This window comes from Macrobrachium rosenbergii, chromosome 55 (assembly GCF_040412425.1).
Source record: "Macrobrachium rosenbergii isolate ZJJX-2024 chromosome 55, ASM4041242v1, whole genome shotgun sequence".
Classification (NCBI taxonomy): domain Eukaryota; kingdom Metazoa; phylum Arthropoda; class Malacostraca; order Decapoda; family Palaemonidae; genus Macrobrachium; species Macrobrachium rosenbergii.
In genome coordinates, this window is record NC_089795.1 from 81,917,601 (window position 1) to 81,940,543 (window position 22,943).

Here is a 22,943-nt window from a genome sequence, read left to right on the forward strand (position 1 = left end):
ATCAAAATCATTGAACATCTTGTTTTATTGTACACACAGTATTACTTAAAGCATTGCCAGAATACAAATTTACATAACATACACATTAGGCAAAACTTTCATTTGAAAATCCACATTGTAACATACCATACACCACCACCCCTACCATACACCACCACCCCCTATGAAATCCACATTGTAACATACCATACACCACCACCCCTTATGTACAACATGCCAGCACTTAAGTTGTAACTTTACAGTAAATTTTGGCGATATCTTAAATGATCCCATGTGGTTTGGTCTGGGTGATATATATAACAGTATAACATGGCTGAATTTCATAGACACAGACTATCATCAAAGCCATTTAACTTTTGTGAAATTATTATCAGTGAAATGTGAACTTTCCAAGCAAATGCACTAAAATACGGGACAATGTAATTTCAACATCCTCAAAAAACAATTCAGTGCAAAATTTCGATATCCTCAAGAAACAATTCAGTGCAAAATACGGGACAATGTAATTTCGACTTCAAAACAATTCAGTGCAAAAACACATCCTCAAAATTCACAGTGCAAAAAACACATCCTCAAAATTCAGTGCAAAATACTATATCTTCAAAACAATAAGGTTTTATAAGGGGCCCCATGTTGATTATGTTACACAAACTAATTTAATTTAAAAATTAAGGCTCTATATTCTCAAATGTTGCATGTGGTTTAAGTTTATCTCCACTTATTGATATTACCTTCTGTTGTGAGTTATGTTCATGATGGTAGTACTGTTTAATTTTTTGTAATTGTTTAAATAGGTATATCATATTTTTAGCCTTACTTTAATTGTTAATATATGTTAGTATGAGTTATGTATTTTCTTGTTGGCATGTATTTGTGTATTCCAGGGTGTGATTATCACATTTTAGTTTTATTTGAGGTGTGATTTTCTTTTTTTTTACCCATGTTTTACCATTGCTTTTTTTTTACCCATGTTTACACGCTTGCTTGCAAGTGTTATATTTAGTTATTTTGATATTTAAGATTTGTAGAGCTGGTTTGAATAGGCTGGGGGAGTGATCCTTCCACAACTAAAACCTTAGTGATCTATTCTAGTACATTGGTGCTAGGGTCTTACTTAAAACGCTGAAGATCATTATACTTTTTGTAAAAAAAATTTAATGTTTTAATTATTATTGTTTATTAGCCCTGTGTGTCATGTCTGCCTTCAGCATTCATAATTTTCGACAGTCGTTTAACATAACTTTACAACAGAAGGTAATTAAGTGGATAAACTTAAAACCCACGTAACATTTGAGAATATAGATCCTTAATTTTTAAAAAGGATATGGGATTTGGATAATTACTTTAAATAATTAAAGATATTTTGACTTCAAACCTAAAACGCTAAATATGCACAAACATAGAAGGACTTATGGGGTTTAAGAGCTATAATCATGAGTCGATATGGCAGTCTTCTGTCCAAAAGTGGGTAATGATGACGGTTCCCATACGGGCGAAGACACAATCCTAGGATGGAGTAGTAGTCGTTGTGAAGAGTGGGACGAAGAAATTAAATCACTCCAATTCCTTTACCTTGAGTATTGTTTCAACACATTTAGTTCCTGTGGCAAGCAATGAACAGACCTTTCCCACTATAGAAATATGACAATTTTCAACCAAAACTCAACTACCACAGCAAACTTCGATGGCAATATGTTATTAAGGCATCAACCTTTTTCATTTTATTACAGTATGATTTAAAGGAAGTCCTGAGAAAGGTTGGTCATCTAACAAAAAATAAACTTCCATGTAAAATTACTACTAAGGGCATTTTTGTGGTAACAGCAAACTAGTTTTGAGTAACTGATGAGTTTATTGGCTTTGTCGGCTCCCCCCCAAAAAAACTGAGGAATCAAATAGTCCGTCACGTTCAGCTAACGTTATATTGGCTTACAGGATTATTTTGGATCTATACTATTATCAGTGCAACTTTGATGTACCAAAGATTACCAGCCTGACTGTACTATAAAAATTTATCACTGAAATAATTACCAGTTTACAGTAATGATATAAAAAAAAAAATCTTATCCGCAAGTCTTAGATTGTAACATGTCAGCTAAACCTAGACCAGTGTCACCAAAACTTGCACCATTACAAGTAACTGGCTTCCAAAAACTTGACATATTTGCCAAAACTTGACATATTTGTCAAAAAAGTAAAAGATGTCATAAATTTCCCTAACACAGCTTCAGTATGAGACACTTAGCCATTAAAGTACAGAGTTTTTTCAGTAACTGCAATACTAACAAGTCAACGTTTTCTTTGAACAGTCCATTGTGGACCTTGTAAACCACCCTTAATTGGGGTTCTGCATAAATTGGTAATTACGCTCAAAAGAATGCTTACATGAAAAGCAAATCTGCCCCGCTAGGATGCAAACCTATGCCTTTTGGATTTGCTACAGACTAAACAGGAACTTATCCGATATTAAGGGTGTATTTGGGCTTTATAAGCATAAAATATTCACGCGTTGGTAAAAGACAAAATTAATATAAACTACCTAGTAAACTTAGTAATCAGCTATCCCGGTGAAGATGGGTTAATTTCGATCTTAAGCATAAAACTGAGCGTTTGAAAAGATTTTACAGACTATTATACAAAGAACTACTGAAAGAGTGGCGGGGGCGATTGGAGAAAGGTCACATCTACTAGTTAGAAATAAATTCGGTTAATCTCAGAATAAAAACGATCACTGATAACATTCAATAGCAGGTGAACATTTTTAAGGTGATGAATATGTTAGTAAATGAACGGAATTAACAATACAATCGTTTATCATCTTTCAAAAATCTGCAAGTTTTATCGAAAAAATCAAATAACACAGACACCTTAAGATACATTTTACGCCGTGCGTTGTTTGTCCTAAGGAACGTGTATTTGATTTAGGAAAGCAAATCTAATATTCTAATCTGAATTGGGTACGAGATCTGTTAAATCTTAGGTAGTCATTGGCACGACAAAGTAAAGGTAGTATGAAATATGTTTAGGCATGTTAGGAGAAATTTGCGTATGGTATTCGACCATCATATACATATACAGCACATACTAAAAAAAAATATAGATTAGCTTTACCTGATATTGGTCATATATTGTTGGTTACCTTCTCAATCGCTACCCCTCGATCACAAATTAGAGACAGGAATCTGCATCTGGATTAATTTTCAACGTTATAAATTTGCTGTTGTTGGACCAAAGAAATCTTTGCAAGAATTATATCTTGAAGCATTATCATCTTATCTACTCGAGCATGAACAGCTGTCGACTTGCGAAAGACAGACGGATTTGCTGTCCACTCCAGTCTGATGGCTTATTCGTATAATGATCTAGTTTTCGAAATGCCGGTCTTCAGGTTAGGATGCTAATGGTGGGTCGTTGGAGGTTTTCCTCTTGCGATGATACCTGTCGTAAAGAGAGGAAATGTATGAAGTATGTCACCATTTTACCTTCACTAGAAGGAATAACATTTACAATATGCATGATATAGTGATTTGCGACGCAGTTGGACTTTAAATGAAAGCTTCTTATTAGATTATTGTATTCCAATTCATTTAAAGAAATTACAATAAGTATAGTTTATTTCCATTCAACTTGGATTTTAATTAAAATTTTAAGACTTTTCCTATACATACATACGTAAATGCCTAACATGAAAAACATCTGCTAAACAGTAATGCAAATAATTGAGGTTATGCGCTCAGAATAATGACCTTTCAAGAAAGGGACAAGTAATTCGGAAGCTACGTGTAGCTAACCTCCACCCAGTTTTGCCATGCCCAATTTTTCGATTTGTATAATAAGGCAACCCAACCACCAGCAGAGGTTTCCTTTACAAGGATTTCATGGCTAATCTTCCTATTTTAAGATTTTTACGAATATTCTATCAATTCAATTTTCCCCCCACTGCGATATCCTGTACAGTGGAACGTAAAAGACAAAGACAAGACAAGACATTAGGAAGTGTTATTAACCCTATTTCTTTTTTCGTTTTCGAAGTTCAGCTTCTGCACGAGCTAATGTCATCAAACTATGGACAATCTAATGTGTCGTTCCCATTTCCGAAAAGTTTTGAAATATTCATAGTATATACTTATAGTTGTGAGAAATCGCGGTGCAAATGAACAAATTTACTTTTATGCTTAGATTTGAGCACTTTTATTCGGAAGAAATACATTTTCATACCATTTGGTCGCCTGAAGTAAGAGTGAACCTAATAATTTTACTGTTAAATTATGGACAATCGGGGCAGCAATATAAGAAAGATTGCAACCTTCATACTTATTTCGAAGAGCTACAAATCTTATATTTTCATATACTATATTCAAAAGTTGAATCGTCTGATGGAACAAGGAAATTAGCTTTGTGCCACCCATTTCTCGGTTAGTGAAATACAATGACAGAAAGCAGGTTTAAGTTATATCAAGTCCTATTTAGTTATGACCTAAATTTTCTGATACACTGAAATGATGGAGGTGGTGTAACTAAACTATTGTGGTTTTACCAGTCATTATGACAAAAACATTACCTACCCAATACAATACAGCATATATTCAAACCATAACAATACAGTATGGTTCATTACTGATAAACTTCGTATCCTTTTATTACAGGGGCATAAATGAGATTTAATTATTAAAAGTTTGCGTTGGGGATCCCATTTATGTTTAATCAATTACGGACTTAGTTAATATTTTTACACAAGCATCATCTCAAGGATACCGGAAGGAGATAAAAAAAAACAATCTGTTTTATGATGGTTATTTAAATTCAATTGTCACTAAAGTAAGTGCTTGGGTTCTGCTTACCCCTACTGACTGTCATGGCTGGTGAGCCTTTGACTTAACTTCTGAACCTGGTTGTCAACAAACCACAACTGATGCCACACAATGACTGGTAATTGCTTGAACCTAGAATTCATGATTTCCCCTCGTGTTATAGCCAGCAAGGATGATCTTTCATACGGGGTTTCCTATCATACTTTACTTTGCTTTATGATCAAAACCGAGTAAGCTGTGCCTAATAAATCATACTCTTAGAAATAAATATGAAATCTAAAAGCAGACTGGAGGGTCATTTAAAATATTTCATATTAACATTGGTCATAGTTCTGAAAGGAAGTTGAACGTGTTCTCCCATTTGAGTGTTTATAACTGATAGGAAATTCCTTCTCTGTTGTTTAACTGTCATATTCAAGACAAAGCCTGGTTTATGCTGGTAGACTGACTGACTTATGGTTCAACAGAAAATTAATACAATACTCTCAAATGTGCACATTCTGACGTACCCACTGCAGTTCCTCCTCTGTTTTAACAGATGGCTGTTACAGATCAAAGGAAAGCAAACATTCAGCTGGTGTGACCGTAAGCAAGTAATGAGATAAACATTGTTCCTCATTCCTGCTTTCTCTAAAAAGGTAAACTGGCTGTGTAACTTTTTTTGATCTCATAAATAGTGAATATTCTACGTGACCTTTGATAATATGGAGGGGTAAACCCATTTTTTTTTTTTTTGTGAGGGCTGCTGATTATTTGGCTCCTAGCTGTGAATGGTTCTTTTTGTACATCTTGGAGGATTGACTATTACTCCATTAGCTGAACAAAGGGAATGGTAGTTCATGCTCGACCAATTACAGTTAATTTTTACCTAATATATCTGCTGAGTTTTGACCTATAGCTGGCAAATTTCTGAACGCCTTTGATGAAATTAATAATCTATTCCTTTGAAAAAGTTTGATTTTGCAAGGCGTAGATGCTTGTGTTGCTCTTCTTGCAAATTACTAATACAGTACTGTACAAATATGTATAAATTGGTCTTGACTTTAATGTTGCAATTGGCCATGTTAACCATGAAGCCCTAGTTTCATGATAACCAAGAGATTGGAGTTCCGAGAGCATTCGGTATTATTTCTGAATGTTTAGCTTATAACACGGAACGAGTAGTTGAAGGGCACTAAAGGAAATTACAGAAGTGCAATCTCTGGTGTTTCTCAGGATAGTGTCCTGGTCTCTTTCAGTTTATTACACATGCATGATTTGTGGTTTTATCTTAACATGCTTGTTGCTCATGCACATAATGCTACTTAAATTGCAACGATCCATTCTCCTGATAGTGAACTTCGGGTTGCGTTGTTGCATGGTGCAGAATTATAGATAATAGGAGGTCTAGGCAAATGGATCCCCTTATCAAAACGTTTCACAACGTTTAACTACATGCAGCTGTTTGCTTTGGGCTGGTTGTCTCAAGTTTCACTACGATTTAACACTAAACTCGCCTTTACTGCTGCCGGCTCGAATACAGGATTCAATCATTCTTCCTAGTTAATACCAAGGTTTTTTCTTTTAATTAAGAAAAACGATAGTATCAGACGGTTTATGGAATTAAGGATAATAAAAATAGATATACCGATAAAATCTTATATGGGTAACTACAGAAAATAACATTGAAATATAGATTTGTAAAATGTACATAAAATATTTGTCAACTTGAATGGTATGATAAAATATTTGTTTTTGTAACGTTAACTTTGATTAAATTCTGATTGTAATACTATTAAAATGTAAAATATTGTATATTTCTTTAAGACAAAAAAATTACCCCAACGAAATGAGCTGAAAGCTTCAATCACTTAAGTGTAATACCTGGTACTTTCAAATATTTGAGGTTGTCATTAAGCCACACTGCTTATCTTTCTTTATGCTTTCAGAATGTTTTAATTTCTCAAATGCTTTACTTTATTGCTGTTTAAACAAATCTGCAATAAAAATTAGTTTTCATTCAATAATCTGCATCATGTACTCAGAAATTTTTAAAAAGCTCTGCGAGCCTCAGGACATCAATAATTATTTAGGTTTGGAATTTGATCACCTAGTTTTGTTAAATTTCAGAGGCCTCTAAAGAACCTCCAGGTTAAAATTTCTTTCTGATGCTGTAATAGAAACCCCTATCACTGTAAATTCAAATCCTTTGCAAGTTAACTCAAAAGGCTGAATATACTATTTTGTAAGATATTTAATGCAGGTCATTTAAATGCCATGTTTTCTTTCTCTCCCTATCCTTCTGAAGACATGCAACGTCAGTTACTACTGGACGAGTTCATTACCGCCACATTCAACTTGGAACTTGAAATCTTGAAAAATTGCAAATTTTCTTGAGATATATGAGCTTTTCATTTACAAGAATTTTTTTATTATGCTTTGTTTTTATTTTGGATTCATAGAATTTGGAGACCTTTTCTATTACGGTTCTGTAGTCCATCACTGGATCTAATATTGACGTCCAGTGAAAAGAACAGTGCTTCAAACGTTTCCATAACATCCGGTAGCTGTATACAAATAAAATTACTACTGATCAAAGGAAGCATATATCAATTTTAGCATCCTCTTAAAAACTGCCATCACAAGAAAAGTGACAGTGATTTTAACAAAACCCACATATCACAATTATATGCAAATTATCAAAGAATTACGACTATAAAGCAGACGAGGCCTTTCAGCCAATCGGCATGAAAAAAAACAATAAAACCAAGAACTTAATGTAGTATTTAATGCATAGACTCAAGGTTTTCAAGAATCTGGAACCTTTCCGCCAATGACTTGAGCACTTGAAATAGTCAGCATTTGTAACATACAAATATCAGAACTCCAAAGCAGGTGCTGAAAGCATATCAAACCAGTGTGAGCCCTTGCTGACCAACCAGATGTCTTCTGGGATGAGTTCTCAAAATTCAAGTCTCACCTATCCTGCCGATGGCCATTAGGTTATTCATTACAACCTGAAACCACAGTCCCTCTTCAAAGACGTTCATCAGTTAAACTTTCCTCCAAAAAGAACAATCAATTTAGGTTCAACTTAACCCGTACATCATTTAGTTATTATGCAAAATAAAAATTCCTCGTAGATGAGGTATGATTTTAGTCAGTAATAAATTCCATGTTTATCTGTGAAACGGAGGTTTTTATACTAGAAAGTTGGAATTCATCTACATTTTCATGAACTATTCACAAACACATTGCAAGTTAAATTGAACACATGAGAGAAAACAACAATGCCATTCAGGATTATTTACACGAGGCAAAAACATACTACATTAACTACTTACAAGAGAGAGAGAGAGAGAGAGAGAGAGAGAGAGAGAGAGAGAGAGAGAGAGAGAGAGAGAGAGAGAGAGAGAGAGAGAGAGAGAGAGAGAGAGAATGCACCATGGCCGAGAGCTCTTAAGTCAAATTCTGAAGTCCTCCTATAATCCCTCATGAAAATGTAAATGTAAGCAACTGATTAATGCAGTGACTGAATATAAATTTAGGCTAAAGGCCAAGCACTGGGTCCTATAAGGTCATTCAGCGCTGAAGCGAAAATTGACAGTAACAGGTGTAACGGAAGAAAAACCCCGCAATTGCACTATGAATCGGTTGTAGGGGAGGGTGGAAAGTAAGAGGGAAGAAAGAGAATATGAAAGGAGGTACAGTAAAGGAACAAACGGGTTGCAGCTGGGGCCGAAGGCACGCTTCAAGGAACATAAGTATTGCCGAACTGCACCCGCATGAGGTGCACTGGCAGTGCTACGGGGTGAAACCGAATACAGAACAACCATAACATTCATCACATCATAATCTCTGAGCTATTCATCTGGACCAGCACGTTATCATCTTCAGTTTTCTTTATCTAGTATAAAAGTGTAACAATATTAAAAATCATTGTACTCTGACAAAATCTATAAAGAATACCTGAGTAAGCACAGCAAAGAATAATTCCCACAAAGAATTGGGGGTAGGAGTGAAAACACCAGCAAACCGAACAGGATATCATGTAAAGAACTATATGGACAACGATTTAATTGTGGACTTCTCCAGGACCCAAGCTTGAGAAAACAAGGCAATGAGGATCAGTGACCCTGAATAGCATGAGGTATACAGCACACCGTTTGTAGATAAGGCACCATATGTAGGGAAACATTTCCGAAGAAACGTAAGACAAAGCAAGCAAATCAACAGTCGATGCCTGAAAAACTCAAACCACCGGTAAGGGTTAAGTGTACCTGATCTGGCAAAAGTAACCAGCCAGTTACAGCAAAACCATAGAAAAAGCACAAAAGGCGATAAAAGGTTTGAGAGTCAAGGGAGTTCCTTTCCTGCTGACAAGTTTCCTTCCAATACATCTAATATGTGATCCTTAATCAAAATTATTTTTCCAGAAGAGCGAATATTATCAGCAGACATTGAGTTGAAGTTGCTGTTCAAGAGCTGTTTGAGTATGATAAATTCCGAGCTAAAACAACTTATTAAATGTACTGAAGCCAGTCAACAATTCATATAAATCATCATTTTCTTGAAATGAGCTCACTACCGTGCCTGAAAACATTTCAGTATAAATATTCCCATGAAACATGCATTGGAAACAAAGAAAGTGGCGGGGGGAGGGGGGGGGGCTAGGGAATGGATCCACACACCCTCCCTCCCACATACATAAACTTTCAGAAGTTTAGTACCTGCTACTCAGGTAACTATTAGCATTCAGTTAATAAAACTATTTCATGTTGAAAATCAGGTAAACGTTAGTAGTGTTTTTACCGATATGAAAGCTATGGGGTCTAATGGTAAATGGAGATAACCTGTACAAGACCTGAATCTGTATGTTATTTGATGCATTGTAATACATCCATCGAAGATACGCACACAGAATTACTACCCAAGACTACGACCTTAGCTGGGGAGTGGGAGTGGGTTAACCTCCAATACCTGGATCCCCTCAACGTATTTAACTTCACCCACAACTCGATGACTACATACACATTTTGGTATGGTCCATTAGGTTTTAGCAATTATTCCGGAAATTTACTCTTTGCTCGAGCAGAAACATAAACCTTAGGCGTCCACAATGTCCAGTGGATTAAAGTTTTTTTCGAAAACAGTGATCATCGGTACCTACAGTATATGACAGCATAATTAGAACAAGCATTAAACTCTGACAATCTCCATCATGAGATTTTGAGATAAACGCTATTAATTTAGACTAAGGTACTGCGGATCTTACAATTAGGTATACAGTGCAAATGACAGGCAGAACATTGTTCGGAATGGTTAACTTGGATCTTAAAAGGAAAAAAGATAAAAATGATTTCAGTTAGAGAGAGAGAGAGAGAGAGAGAGAGAGAGAGGAGAGAGAGAGAGAGAGAGAGAGAGAGAGAGAGAGAGAAGGGGGAGGGGGAGGCTGTTTGTTATTGCGATACTGTCGGCGTTTCTATACTAAGACCAAGGCCGAGAGAGACAAGGTCTACCCAATTGGGTGGAGTGGCCTCCTACCGGGGGGGGTAACTACGTAGGCGATGACGTAACTTAAGGTACCTGCTCATTACGGCAATTCACCTGCTTACGCAATAAGGAGGTAGACGAAGCTCCGCCTACATGGGGGATTTTGGGGGAAGTGAGCAGACCACCTCTTTCACTTGGCCTTAAGACAATACATGCTTTTGAAGACTCAACCCTCAGATTCGAATAAGTTATTATGACGAATGATAAACCAATTGTTATTGATAGAGATATACGTGTTCCTATAACGGCGAACCATTTCTTCCTAGTAAACTGGATTGATCTAGATTTGTGTTCATCAAGGTTACATAAACTTCCTTCTTGTTCGGAGAAAGTGAGGAATGGTTTAAGTTGGTGTACGGTAGGCCATTAAATGAGAGGATATTTCAGAGATGTACGAGTTAGAGACGCTTAAAAAAAATCTTGCCCTATTCATAAAAAAAGACCAGTGAAAACTAGAGCGAACTGTCCGAAAATTTAGACCTCACTAGCACACCTTGTTACCGAACAAGTTTCAGGGTGTTTTAAAACTCATTACCATTACGTTAAAGTTATTGGGTTCAATTATTCTGCAAGAACACATGTAACTAGTCGTAAATTACTCAAAATATGGCCGATCTAATGATTATTTCCACTTATATACATTTCTAGATTTTTAATTAATTTTTGGGTTAATATCTACCATGGAGGGCGGTATTTTCGACAGACAAAACAACCTACTTGAATCTCCACGTGGTGTACACAGGTAATGAATTATGGGCAACTTTACCTTGGGCTTCCCTATAACTACTGTACCACGCTCTAACCACGTGCAGTTATAGCTAGTATGTTTATAAGTAGCTATAATATTGCAATGTAAAGTTAATTTTTTGCATTAATTTAAATTGACTAAATATTATGCTACGGATACATTTTTTCGTTTGGTTTAGGATCATGTTGGTAAAACAGCAACTAAATTCAGAATAAGTCATCAATTGCACAGACATGCTGTTAACGGTACGTGTTTATCCTATTGTGAAATGGGTTTGTTAGCAAGGATGAAAATATTTCCAGGATGATAAATTGTCAACCAAATATATTCACAAGATATGAATTTATTCTCCTTTGGTTTAGCAAATAGGAGCCATCGTACCATTGGTCTAAGGAAATCACAAGCTGTCATTTTTTGTGTTGCGTCAGTTAATCAACTATTCAGTTTGCATAGGTATACAAAACATAAGAACAAACATGGAGCATAATTAAAGGTAAAGGGAAGAAAAAGGCTAGTGTCATAAAGAGGAGTTTGCCTATTTTGTACTGACACTGAATACTATATAAAGACATCGTGAACTTCCAAGTTGCCATTAATATTGGTATTCAGGTTAAATCACGCAAATTATCATTAAAACATTCATACTAATTTAAATATAAGTACTACCAAGAAGTCAAGTTCGATATAGTTTTGTCTTGCGAACCAAAATTTTTTCTGCACTTCTCCCCATGTTGTACACCACCATATACCCAAGTATGTTAGCATACTCTTGACAAAAATACGAAAAGCGTGATCCGGATTATGTGGCAGTTCGCTGTTTTGAAAATGGTAGCAGTCGAAGTGAAATCAGTGCCAAATTTAATGTAAAAGAACATTTTACACTATGCCATATATTTTTTTTCTACGCATGAGCCATCTTAACTGTAACTGCCCGTGTGGTCCGAAGCTGGTCCGTGAATATATCGGCTTTGAATAAGACCCAGAAATCCCTTTTCAATTAGCTTCTAGCTAACGGAAGTCATATCCGTACAATGGAATAGCATAGAACAGAATATAGAATTCAGGCCAAAAGCCAGGCTCTGGGACAGATGAGGTCATTCAGCGCTGAAAGGGAAACTGGCAGCAAGGTGTTACATGAGGAAAACCTCGCAGCTTAACTATAAAACGATTGTTTGGAGAGAGTGGAAAGTCAGATGGAAGAAAGAATATGAACGGAGGCACTATAAAGGGAATGAAAGAGGTTACAGCTAGGGGGCGAAAGGACGCTGCAAAAACCTTATGCAATGCCTACAAGTGCACTGACAGCGCTACCCACCTACGGGGATATCCGTACAATAATCCATCATGTTGAAAATTCCGTCAAATGAGCAGACTCGCTATGGGAATATCATTTTCCAGAAACATCAACTTATTTATTCAGCCATCCTTCAGAGAGAGAGAGAGAGAGAGAGAGAGAGAGAGAGAGAGAGAGAGAGAGAGAGAGAGAGAGAGAGAGAGAGAGAGAGAGAGAGAGAGAGAGAGAGAGAGAGAGAGGTTGGGGGTAAGGCAGCCAGTTTAAAAACTTGTACTCGTAGTTTCCATTTGCCTTCAGTATACCACAGATTTTCCGTCATCTTTAATGTATTTTAACTATTTTACTCTCTTTTCATTTGCAAACATTAACTCGTTTTGTTAAGTTACAAGCACCAAAAAAATGAGAAAACGGCGCAAGCGAAGACATAGCTAAGGTCCCTCCTGAAACACTTTTCTTCGGTGTAAATACGAATGAAAGAAAACGGCGGAGCATATGCACGTTAACTATAGTAAATGGTAACAACCGGACTGTAGGCTATTAGCTATTTAGACCTCACTGGCATACCTTGTTACTTAACAGATCAAGCGTTTAGCACCATTGAATGTTTTGATTGCAGAAAAGCTTAAAATTTAGTAACATAGAATCATGTAGAAAATTATTCTTCAGTACCAAGTACACTGCAAACGGCACTTCATCCTCTTTGTTTTTCATTGTACATTAGTCTTTAATAGAATATGTTTAATGAAATGTTTTAATGGCTCCCTTCTTAAACTTCGTTTTCATTGACACAATTAAGTGGAGGGAATACAGTAACTTATGTCGAATGCTAGTTTTAGGTCCCGCTAACTTCAGCCAGGTTTTCTCAAGCCTGTTAATTTGGCACTCGTCAAATTGAAGCCCGGTAATTTCACTCCCAATAAGACTAATTTTTCGCCTGACACTTGAGCTTCATATTACTCCACTGAAGGTGGTCTGTGGGACTTGCAAAATCATTTGATATATGGGCCTACGTTACCACAAATTCGAAGAATCATAGGCAAAATCATTTGATATATGGGCCTACGTTACCACAAATTCGAAGAATCATAGGCATACTCCATACTAAATGTCAAATCAACACCATAATTAACATTAAGAAAATAAAAACGATTTTAGTTACTTCTAGAAAGACTGTCTTCATTCCTCAAAATATCAAATGAGAATCTAGTGTCCAATTTTGATACTGCTAAAACCGAAATTCCAAATTCATCTTGGCTCCATAACTCGAAACAATATGTAGTTAGTCTTTTGTTGACTATTCGTTGGTTGCATTAAGTTTTGCGAGTTATTTTTTTAAATAATTCAAGCTACGATAGCTAACCAGTATGACACTAATTTAGTCACTACTTTGAAGGCCTATATTTTACAGCCTCCTAAGTTACCAGACTTACCATGCATACGGATATCTGACGACTTTCTCCTAATATTGACTAATTCTCGTTTTCATTAAAAAGCTAAGTTTCGACTGAGCACATTTTTGGTGGGATGCTTCAAGCTGACATATAAAGCCCCTTCCACTCGAGGGGTAAATACACGGAGGGCAGATACTGTTACCAATTTTGTGGGTGAATGGCGATCACGTGTAGATGACGTCATAGACAGATGCCTTGGACTGTTTGATCTGGTAACACTGTTTAAAAGCCAGAGAATTACGGGCAAACCAGAGTACCCGTCGTGTCTTTCCTCCTCGTGTTGAGGGAGCATGACTGGTGCTTTTAACTAAAACGTTATAGTAGTACGTATAACCAATATAACTAAAAGAACATGCCTTGTGACTTAACTCTATACACGGATAGATTATTTCGCACAACAATCTGTGCCCTTTGTTATACTAAATACTACTTGGTGGGTTGTGTGAAACTAACACACCCGCCTTTTCAAATTTACTTTTGACTGTGGGTCTACCCTTTTAGTCTCCTTACATTAAAATCTTTATTGGTGATGGCGTGCAAGCATGTTCAGTAACTTGAATTATTACCTGTCAAATTATTTAATTCTCGTCGTTCTCCGCATGGCGTCCCTCATTCTTTTGGTTAATTTTTGGAGGTCTTCAAATCGGCATTAATTCCATCCTGAAGGATAGCGTTTTGATTAGGCGCCCCCGTTCATCTCTTTGAACGTCTCTTAACTTTTCAATTCTGGTTAGCACCTTTAAAACATCAGTTTCAAATTTTGTTACATCTAGCCTTCATTAATCCATGCTCCTTCGAGGAGTTATACTGGTATAATGCCCTGGAAGTGTGCTTATTTCAAGATTCATACTCTTCATAGCAATTCTCGCTTTGACAGGTAGCAAGAGAGCTCAGTTATGCATAGTGTAGTACCCATTCCCAGGCAGTGGATCTGTGATAGTTTGGCTGTCTTAATTGAACATTGGGTAATAATTTGGTATGCCATTGTAGCAGCATTTAAGAAAGTATCTTATTAAATAATAATGCACAAACATATTTAACGTTATTTAAAATAATGAACTAACTTTAACGCTATCTAAAATATTTATTAACAGAAAGTAATTTCCCACCCTGTTTTCATTACGCATTTACTGTTTTTATCTTATCAAATTCTTTTAGTCTTTGTTATACATCGCAGCATAACTACCTAGAATTAATCGATTACCAGAATTTTAGTCATAACTCTAGCTAAATTTGCCAAGGCTTGAAGGCGATGTTAGACATTCTAAAAAATCTCCTAAACCCGTCGAGTGCAACTAACGTTGTCGAGCAAATTTAAAATATTTTCAAGCCAAACCAGGATCCAGCCAAACTGTAGTCCTAATGGTCGGACTCATCTCGACGGACTGACTGCCCTGTGAGAACTAGAGGCACTGTGTACATCTAAAATTTCAGGCTGCCCCTAACGAGAGTACATCAGGTTAACGTGTAACTTAGCGGTATTTTGTAAACTCCTCCCTTACACTTAATACGGAAAGTAAACCAGTCACGCAATTAACTGATGTCTTGTTCAAACAAGACCAAACAGGACAAAACACAATGCACCTACACCCGACTGGGATTTATTCTCAGTCAGTGAAAATTTACAGTTCTAAGCATTTAAAGCAGTTAAGTAACCGTTGAAACTTGAAAAATGTGTGACAAGATGGTTATCTTTTGTGTATCATTTGAACCATCAAAAGCACGTGACTGGGGGATAGAAACCACTTCAATTCAGCATTCAGAAAACTACTTGCCAATTACGAAAGTCTGTAAAGTGTATGTCAGTTACACAACATAACAATGAACGACATCCAACTCCCGGGAGCTTTACACACCATTGTGGAAGAACCAATCAATAGACACGAAGTACTGGATTTCATAAAAAGGAAATGAAGAAAAGCAACATCAACCGAAAAGCTGCAACATCTTGTGGAAAAAGAACTATCCTTTAGATTGCGAAGAATTGAGTTTATTGCAACAAATGTAAAAAAAAAAAAAAAACCTCTCTCAATATAATACCAACGAACTCTTGCGTTGGTTACGTTACTGTTCGCCCAACAGTTGTCATAGACCAGCAATTCCAGGTACTTCCTAAAGCAATCCAGAATTAACGTCAACATTCTTTGAAAAAAAAAAAAAAAAAAAGCATCATACATTACCTCGACCAGGGATTAATTATGATCTTTGGCCCTTGCTCACCTAATATAACTTCATGGCGGTCTTTATGTCTATGTTAAATGGAAAATATTAAAATGGAAAATATTAAATGTAGATCGTCCATAAAACTGCTACAAAACCTTTATGGTACGAGCTGAAATCAAAATCTTAACGAAAATTGAACATCAATTAAAGATAAAATCAAATACGATAAATGGATACTATGATGACCATGAGGCCAATTCTTGATAGTTCTCGTTTATTAGGAGAAGTGACCTTCGAGCAAATCTCTCTAGCTCAAATATAGGCCTGAATTTCTAGCTAGTATGAGAATTTGTATTATAGGATTACGTAGAGCTAAGGTCTAAACTTTTGCTTAAAGATTGACCAAACAGCTAATGTCAGAATTTAAAGAGGATTTCTGGATTTCAGCTAATCCCAGTACTTGAAGCGAAGGGCATACACTTTTTCGAAAGGCATCTCACAATTCGGGTGGTGTTCGTAAAGTGTACAACAATTAAAACAGTTGTAACTGAAGGTACATGTAATGCCTCAACTTCTGCCAGTTTCCTGGACGATTACCTTGTTTCCGAACCTACGGGTAAATGACTACAGTTGAAACTTCATAACTTGTTGCGAATGTATATTTAAAAAAAAAGTTTTAGGTCATCAATTTAAATACGAGCATAGTGTTTTTAGGCTTCCGAACAATTTTTTTTCTAACAGAATCCTGTATAAATGGTTTTCATTGAAGTTTCAAATGGAACAAACTTTTGTTCCCCCCCACCCTCTTTTTTTATTCAGTATAGGAATTTACTCAATGTTGGCACTGCGCTTCATTATTTACCCTACATTCTGTAAAAAGTGGGAAGTTTCCTCGAGCCCAAAAGTAATGATGGGCACCTAGTTAGTGTAGAATGACTATGCTGCAACAAAATCAACAGAAATTGCCGGATACTAACTTTAGTCCTTTTGAGCAGTTAGGGATTGCCCTTACGTCGATTTTTCCCTTTAATCATTTTAGCATTCCAGTCTGCTTTAGAGAACTGGGAACCCTTCCTTGCCCAGATCAATCAATTCCACTGGGAATGAGCGTCGGAAGGGAGTGTGAGGCGGGGGCTTTCTATTCAAATCAAACAAAGTATGAGTTTTAACCAGATTAATCTTAAGTTATGAGAAAAACTGAGTTGGATAGTCACTAACTCAATTAAGAATTTTCTGCGAAATCATTCGATAAGAACTGACTATGGTCTGTGCCTCAGAAGATTACAGTCCGTTGGTCCACCCGGATAGCGAAGGTCCGAAGAGTTGAACTTACTGGTTACATTTTCGATAGCTATGGGGTGGGGCATATTTAAACTGACTTTCGGAGTATAATACATCTACATGACAAGACTGGATGTCACCCCTCAAAAGTTGAACTTAGTGTACAGAATTGGCATATTTGGTAAACTGAGTCATCTACCACAAGCCTAGCTACAGGTTGTTTCAAGTTACTGCAACACAGACGCACTTTTGAATAGTTTTAAAATTACAATTTTTAGCTCCGTTATTATTTTTAGCTGTTATGATAGTGTGGATTTGACAATTAATATGGAGCACGCCATAAGGCACTCAGAATTTCTCTGCACAAATGAATTTGTGGGTCCAACAGAGTCAGGGTGACCAGATTTTGAAAACTGAAATAAGGGACACCTAAATTGAGAGGTAGTTGAACAATATTGACACACAACTTACACGTGAAGTTACGCACGCAGTGACGCAGCGCGAAGTCCTTCTCAGTTAAAAAAAACTCGTGATCGCGCTATTAATAGTGGGTTACTGCAACCTTCAGAACCAACCTGATACAACTTAGTAGGCTGCAGCACTAAACAGAGCAGCAAGAATAATAAAGGGTGTTGCCCTCGGGATAGAAGTCAACGCAAGACTAGCTACACTTCAATTGCTGGTTTAGAACTTTCAAATTTGCAGCCCTAAAATTGTACTGAAAATAGTCTTTCAAATAAAAATGGAATTTTATGAGTCTTGTGATTATTTGACTATTAATACTGGGTTCGCTCAAGTGTGTATGGACCAAATGAAATTGCGGGTCCATAAGTAACTCTGCCGGTGGGGACTGAATAAGAAGCCAAGTAAGTAAATAGCTTGGGTAAATGGTTAACTAATACACCAAAGTACTGTACTGCATCTGCCCCTCAATTTTTTATGGTTAATTTTTGGAAGACTCCAGCCACCTCCCACGTTATAATTTATATTTTTCTTGGGTAAAATACAAAAATTTCTTCTCAATACACAACCTTCGCAAATGCTTAACAGAAAAATAAATTACGACTCATAAGACAATACCAGCGTTCCCACCCCCTCCATAGCTAATACGGCAAAACTGTAAACAGTAAACACCCCTATAGGCTACGTTAGGTTGGTATTTTTAGGTTCTTTTAATGCCCTATCACTTCCTAGCCATTTTTGCATGAAGAACCCAAAATGGTTTTTCATGCAAAAATGGCTGGCTGGAGTCTTCCGAAAAATTACCATTTCTGATAAACTGAAAATATACTCTATATAATAAAAACATCAATGAGATTAAAATCCAAACTGGGAACCGATTAGGGTCAAATCATGCATTTTTGTTAAGTGTAACGAAACGAGACGTTGCCTAGCTTTTGGGCTACTGCCCAAAACCGAAGTCCGTTTCATCCTCTCCGGAGACATGCCGTAATTATTCACACTTATTAACTGATAGCCTAAGATAACCATAAAAAAATTTCGACGGGGAAAACTATGAAGCCAACAATCCGGAAGCCGGAAACCCCGACTTGCGCCGTTGCTTACCGGCTACTTTTCCTCACGATTTTCAGCCCAAAATTCACTTTTGTAATTCAGCAAAAATAAAAAATGACGCTATCTGCACTTAAACTGCAGCACTCAATAAACTCTCATGAATTAGATACCAGTAGTGGACCTACTGACTTGAATAAATCGACTCACCCTCTCTGCTGCTTTCCTAGGTCCTTCCACAACGACGATTGAACAAGGAGGACTGGAAGGCTGAAAAGTCCCATGTATTCCAATACTTTTCAAACCTCGTTTTCCATATTTTTAATCTTAATTTTCTTTCTGTTTTTTTTCCTGTGTACGGACCAGTAAGATCACTTCACTGGGTTAACCAAGTACAATAATAAAATTTAATTACAACAATAGAGGAATATTTTTATTTTGATATGCACCTCGCGTCTTTTTAGTAGACCTTCAATATTCTCTTCGTGAATTGCTTGGACGAAAGATGGGTTTGGGGAGGGGAAATTGTTACTGTTGGGGGTTGTGGGGGGGTTAGAAGTTAAATCTTTAACCTCAGTTGTTCTCGCAAAATTGGAATGGTTTTGGAGACGAATTTTGGAAGATATTGTAAAGACATGTTTTTGTAGCTAATAATTCATGGGCAAATCCACCACAAGTAATAATAACAATCATAATATGGAGCCGCTGTCAACAAGAATGTCATTATACTTAGAATCAGAAACCAGTTAAAAGCAGAACAGCTTTTAGCTATGTTCACAGGAGTATGGAGACTGAATTTCATCTCTATTCTTACCCAAAATACTCGTAAGAATATGTTAAATAACTAAGATCAATACAGACTTGTGACCATAAAACCTGGCATAATATGATTCTGTCCACTGGAAGCAACAGGAAGCAACACTCTGAGACGATTTTTATGTATTTAAAAAAAAAAAAAAGTGTTGGTCGGACTGATCAACGTTAGCGACGCCGTAAGGCTATTAATATGGATATAAAGAGGACATATGAAGGAACTTTCTCTCCATCCGCCACACGTACCCTTTTATATCACAAGGACAAAAAGGACGTGATGAGCCAAAGGAAACCCTTAGTAGGGGCAATGCACATGGAACGTCTATAAAACTGACTTAGAGAGGTGGCATATAAAAAAACAAGAAATTTAGTACTAGTTAAAGGAGTCGTATCTACAAGATTCAAATTTTGTCTAGTATCGAGTTTACATTTCCCAGCCTAAGAATTAAAAGCAACCCAAACATACAGTCAACTCTCCTTGACCTAGCAAGCCTTTCACACAACCACTGTATTCACTGAGAGAGAGAGAGATTAGAGAGAGATTAGTGAGCTAGAGAGAGAGAGAGAGAGAGAGAGAGAGTATTTGGTGAGCTATATTACAGTACACACTCCAGAGATACTAATTCCATGTCGCCGATGATCCAATTGAGGTCAGTCGATTTCTGACTGGTAAGGTAAAACAAACATACAATCGTACAGGGTTGACCGACGGTAATGACATGTTTACTTTCCGGTATTTTTGAGATAATACCTTTTTTCGTGTTGTGTTGATGATTGCATAACCTACAGGTCAAAGAGTTGAGTAATATTCACCATGGTTCTGAACAAGGGGCTAAAAAATGGAAAAATATACAAGGTCTTAAATTCATACAAGCTTTTTGAAAAGAAAATCGAGGATTTCTTACTTAAAGATACGTTAGATTGTATTTCCATTTACCTTGTTCATATTAGAATGCTTTCCACCCACCACTTGACAATGCTTGCTTAAAAACAAAACAAACAATGCACTGACATATAAAACTTTAATTTTATAAAGTACCCTTCGCTGGACTCTGTGTACTTAATTCTGGGGAAATAAAATTGTCCGAGATAAAGTTTGTCCAGCCAATGAAATATATTTGCACAAAATCATGATACTTTCAAATAAACATTTCCCCTTGCGAAATACTAGTTTTTTATTCTCCTTTTTTTGTACACAGCTCGGCGAACTCGAAACGCACAGGTCATAACTGGTCAGAGAAACATTAATTGGTCATGCCCTGTTATGCTGGTTCATATTACATATATTAATATCTTCTCGCTCATATGGGCGACTAGTTCCATTCTATCTCAGCTGAGCTGAATTACCTTGTCATGTCATACCTCTGATATTGGAATAGTTTCTCGCCAACTTGCAGGATTTCATTAGGTACGTGCAATAACAAACTTATGGCAGTGACCTTGCTATTAATAACTATCTACGAACGAGAACAATAATGATTATGTTGCAGTTTCATGTAATATTGTTTTTTTCTAGCCTCATACTTATACAGTTTCCTCTGCCTAACCTTACAAAATAACGAAGGAACTATTGTACAGAAACGATTGTCTTGAAAGCATTTGTTGGCACAAATTTGAATGATGTCAGGGTGCCTTTAAAATTGGGTACCAAAATATTACATTCTTGATCACGCTTGTGTTTGGAAAACTCTGCTAAAATTTTAATACTAACACTAACATTATGTGATACGATCTATTTAATTACCTTCCAGAAGTAATACTTTCTTACATGTAAGCATATTTCAAGCAACACATTAAAACGAAATCAAAGCGAAAACCTAGTGAAATACGACTCTTCCTCCCTCTCTCTTGCGACATTCCAAATATTTATGGTTCGAATATTGGAAACGAAGAGGGTTCATGTAGCATCAGCACAAAGAAAAAGATGGACAGTCCCATTAGCAATGCCAGATAGGATCGGTAACCTATATATCCAGTTCAAAGTATCATTGCCATGAAATCGAATTACCATGAAAATGATTTCAATGCAACAGTTCAGGCCGTGGGTGGATGGGGGAGTTGTTCGGTAGGTTCCTTTTCCTAACAAGAGCTGTTATGTGACCACGGAGATCTTTCGCATTCCAAGTGGCCCTGATCCTCTTCTCCGCCGAGCGACCAGTTGCTGAGCAACAGCACCAACAGTAAGTACCTTGTCGAACTTCTTTGTTCCAGACTCACACCATAGGACTGTGGAACAATCTCCCGAGTATGATGTGTGAAAGCCGATCTATTGCCTAAAGCAAATCTCTTTGTTTTATAATTTACTTACCTTTTTTTTTATCAATTTATGATATTTGTTCAAACTAATCTCTTCTTTCTATATTTCCTATTACCTTCTGTTACTTCAAAAATGAACAGCGTATTCTTTCGATTCCCCTGTGGGTTTGTTCCAAATGAATAGGGTTCATCAGAGCAAGTTACTAAGCTATCTAAAGAGCATGGACTATATCCTCATCCCAAGTGAAATCCAGAATGTGGACATCCATGCTATTTATCCAATATATATATATATAGGTATATATATATATATATATATATATATATATATATATATATATATATATCTTTGTACATATGTATGTATGTGTGTGTGTGTGTGTGTGTGTGGGTGAATAAACACCACGGTTTCATTCCTGTATGAGGCAGACAATATTTGTACATTTCTTAAACCAGTTGTGATGCTATTTAATGGGTGAATAAGAACCTGACAGTTGGCCGCTGTGCTTGTTTACTAGTTTACTAAGAGAGTGGCTAAGGGCATTGGCTTAACAACTTTAGCCTAGAATAATTGCTGAGGACTGGAAGGAGAGGTCAAGACAAGGATGTGGGGCTAGCATTCTCATTCCTAAAGATCTATTGAAAACTAGAAGTCTACCCATTCTGCGTGACATCTTAAGATACTTAGAGATGTTTATGTTCACTGATTACATTTTAGAAAATATTTATTTTTATTTACGTATAGAACTGAATATAGAACTTAGGCCAAAGGCCAAGCACTGGGACCTATGAGGTCATTCAGCGTGAAACGGAAATTGACAGTAAAAGGTATGAAAGGTGTAACAGGAGGAAATCCTCAAAGCAGTTACACTATGAATCAATTGTTAGGAGAGGGTGGAAAGTAAGATGGAAGAAAGAGAATGTGAAAGGAGGTACAGTAAAGGGAACGAAAGGGGTTGCAGCCAGGGGCCGAAGGCACGCTGCAAACAACCTTAAGTAATGCCTACAGTGCACCGCATGAGGTGCACTGACGGCACTACCCCCTGCGGATTTTTATTTACGTAGATTTCTGACAAAACGTA

At 36.6% G+C, this 22,943-nt stretch overlaps 1 long non-coding RNA gene across 1 annotated transcript; it reads right to left on the reverse strand.

Annotated features, from left to right (window-relative positions):
- Nucleotides 1-9: 9 nt before the first annotated feature.
- On the reverse strand, nt 10-19,292 carry LOC136835515 (uncharacterized). The gene is made up of 3 exons (XR_010852181.1): nt 19,003-19,292; nt 200-3,438; nt 10-141 (listed from the first exon to the last, which is right to left on the reverse strand). It is a non-coding gene; the product is annotated as an uncharacterized lncRNA (long non-coding RNA).
- Between the last annotated feature and the right edge of the window lie 3,651 nt (nt 19,293-22,943).